General features: G+C 47.3%; 1 pseudogene; it reads right to left on the minus strand.

The window, feature by feature from the left end:
- Positions 1–1,865: 1,865 nt before the first annotated feature.
- LOC102269136 (pyridoxal kinase-like) lies at positions 1,866–3,023 on the minus strand (annotated as a pseudogene).
- Between the last annotated feature and the right edge of the window lie 612 nt (positions 3,024–3,635).

The following is a 3,635-nucleotide window of genomic DNA, read 5'->3' on the forward strand; positions in this document are numbered from 1 at the left end:
AGTAGGTATTATTATTCTTTTGCTGGCTATGAAGTTATTCAGGACATGCTTTAAGGTTATTGCTAAAAACAAGTGTAACAATGTTTATGTGACAATTCAGTATAATTGATAAAATTTATGGCCTATAAAGGCTTCTCTGGTGACTCAGACTGTAAAGCATCTGCGTGCAATTCAGGAGATCTGGGTTCGAGCCATGGGTCAGTAAGATCCCCTGGAGAAGGGAATGGCTACCCACTCCAGTATACCTGCCTGGAGAATTCCATGGACAGAGGAGCCTGGTGGGCTCCAGTCCATGGGGTCACAAAGAGTCCAACATGACTGAGTGACTGACTGTGTGGATCACAATAAACTGTGGAAAATTCTGAAAGGGATGGGAATACCAGACCACCTGACCTGCCTCTTGAGAAATTTGTATACAGGTCAGGAAGCAACAGTTAGAACTGGACATGGAACAACAGACTGGTTCCAAATAGGAAAAGGAGTTCATCAAGGCTGTATATTGTCACCCTGTTTATTTAACTTATATGCAGAGTACATCATGAGAAACGCTGGACTGGAAGAAACACAAACTGGAATCAAGATTGCTGGGAGAAATATCAATAACCTCAGATATGCAGACGACACCACCCTTATGGCAGAAAGTGGAGAGGAACTCAAAAGTCTCTTGATGAAAGTGAAAGTGGAGAGTGAAAAAGTTGGCTTAAAGCACAACATTCAGAAAACGAAGATCATGGCATCTGGTCCCATCACTTCATGGGAAATAGATGGGGAAACAGTGCAAACAGTGTCAGACTTTATTTTTCTGGGCTCCAAAATCACTACAGATGGTGACTGCAGCCATGAAGTTAAAAGACACTTACTCCTTGGAAGGAAAGTTATGACCAACCTAGATAGCATATTGAAAAGCAGAGACATTACTTTGCCAACAAAGGTCCATCTAGTCAAGGCTATGGTTTTTCCTGTGGTCATGTATGGATGTGAGAGTTGGACTGTGAAGAAGGCTGAGCACCGAAGAATTGATGCTTTTGAACTGTGATGTTGGAGAAGACTGTTGAGAGTCCCTTGAACTGCAAGGAGATCCAACCAGTCCATTCTGAAGGAGATCAGCCCTGGGATTTCTTTGGAAGGAATGATGCTAAAGCTGAAACTCCAGTACTTTGGCCACCTCATGCGAAGAGTTGACTCATTGGAAAAGACTCTGATGCTGGGAGGGATTGGGGGCAAGAGGAGAAGGGGACGACAGAGGATGAGATGGCTGGATGGCATCACTGACTCGATGGACGTGAGTCTGGGTGAACTCCGGGAGTTGGTGATGGACAGGGAGGCCTGGCGTGCTGTGATTCATGGGGTCTCAAAGAGTCGGACACGACTGAGTGACTGATCTGATCTGATCTGATCTGAAGGGCTTTCCAGGTGGTGCTAGTGGTAAAGATCCCACCTGCCAACACAGGAGATATCAGAGATGTGGGCTCAGTCCCTTAGTTGGGAAGATCCCCTGGAGGAGGTCATGGCTACCCACTCCAGTATTCTTGCCTGGAGAATCCCACGGACAGAGGAACCTGGTGGGCTACAATCCTTAGGGTTGCAAAGAGTTGGACATGCCTGAAGCGACTTAGCACATGCATGCATGCATGCATCGCCTATAAAATGTTCCCCAATTAGCATGCCTGTGCATGCCCAATTAGCTGTGTCTGACTTGTCCCCACTCTGCCTTCCCCCAGTTGAATAATCAGGCAAATTTCTTTCTTTTTTTTTTCTCATAAAAGAAAAATCAAATTTCAGTCACAGCTCTAAGGTAGATGTTACATTTTTCACAAGGATGAAAACCTAACGATGGGCATTAAGGAGGCAGGTTTCTGCATCACTCATAGCACTGTGGCCTGGACAATGATCTCTGGGTTCTTGATATTCTTTTTGCTCTGGACCATTCTCAGCTTCAGCTAGGCCAGGCTAGGCTTTGGTCTGTCCCCAGCCTTGGCTTTTGTGCACTTGACTGTCCACTGCAGAACATGGTACCTGGCAACATGGTGTTCTCACAGACCACCCAGAGACCCTAAGGGTGCCTGTGTGTCTACACCAAGAGCATGGCTGCAAAGAGGCCCTCAGTGCTCACAAAGGCTGTGTCCACCCTGCTCATCTCCACATGAATGTGCTGTGTCACCACAGAGCCATCGGTGGTCAGCATCCTCAGGTTCCCCAGCTCGACTGGGTATTTTCTGCCTCTTGGGTGGCAGCAGATCTGAGGTGGTGATGACCACCATGTTGGGGCCCATCATGCAGCACATGCATCATTGCTAAGGCTTGTTTCTGGCTAGGGATCTTCCTCCTGCTCAGCAACGCAGTCTTGAGCTGGTTGTTTGTGTGTGTTAAGTTGCTTCAGCCATGTCTGACTCTTTGCTACCCTATGGACTATAGTCCGCCAGGCTCCTCTATCCATGGGATTCTCCAGGCAAGGATACTAGAGTGTGTTGCCATGTCCTCCTCCAGGGAATCTTCCTGGCCCAGGGATCAAACCTGCATCTCTTAGTTCTCCTGCACTGGGAGGTGGGTTATTTACCACTGGAAGCCCCAGAACTGGTTGGGGGTTATGATGTCTGCAAGCAGCATGACCTTCCCTCTGTAAACCTGAAGGAAGTCCTCAAGGGAAGTACATGGAGTCTTCTCCATTTCACTTGTCTCCAGTCATGGGGTTGCTCACATAAGCCAGGAGTTCTGCTGTTCCAGCTCCCACAGGATGTCCACCACCATGGCCAGGAAGGATTTGTCTCGCATGTAACCTGTGAGCACATTGTCATATTTCTTCATGTCATTCAACTTCAGCCCATCTGACAGCTTGGGGAGTTCATCTGAGTTCAACACTTGGCCCTTCCAGGGAGAGTGGCCTGTGTGGTTTGAAAACTGGACAAAATTCACTGTGTCCACCTCAAACCCCAAAACCTGCAGCAGGAACATGGCCACTCAGTTGCCCTCTAGCTGTGGATGACATGGCTCTGAATGGAGAGCACCCAGCACTCCTCCTGCATGCCAGGTCTGCCTTGGCAGTGCGGGCCAGGTGGGATTAGGATCTCCTCTGTGCGCCGGGGCTATGTTCTGCTTGGCTCCCACCATGCTCAGGCTTTGCTCCACTGTGGCTCCTCTTGGCACAGGCCCCTCACTTGGATGGCAGGCTATCTCCTTCTTAGGCAGATCTCTATACATATGTAAACAACAAAAAAGGAAGCTTAGCACTGAGGGACATGATGGGCCCAGGGCAGGCAGCAACCACCCTGGCCTTGAGGGGACAAATATTTTGATCATTAGTGCTTTCTATAGAAAGATTTGCCATCAAAAGGGAAAAATAATGGATGGAAAATTTCACCTATTGAGGTATGGGAATGCCTGGTTTCTGGGTTAATCATGATTTTAATTGAACTTATGTTAACTGAAACAGCTTGTTTGTGGTCTCTTGAACATACATTGTACATCTGCTTTAATCACTAAAAAAAAAGGATTGCATTGACTAGAAGTAAAGAAATGTCCACATTAAAAATAAAGTTGAAATGCCTGTCTTCAAGTGATGCCAATGCTGGTATTCCTTCAGTGATGACTCCCTTCCTAGGTGCCAAGGACATACTAACTGGCTGTGTATGTGCTTA

This window comes from Bos mutus, chromosome 13, assembly GCF_027580195.1.
Source record: "Bos mutus isolate GX-2022 chromosome 13, NWIPB_WYAK_1.1, whole genome shotgun sequence".
Lineage (NCBI taxonomy): Eukaryota > Metazoa > Chordata > Mammalia > Artiodactyla > Bovidae > Bos > Bos mutus.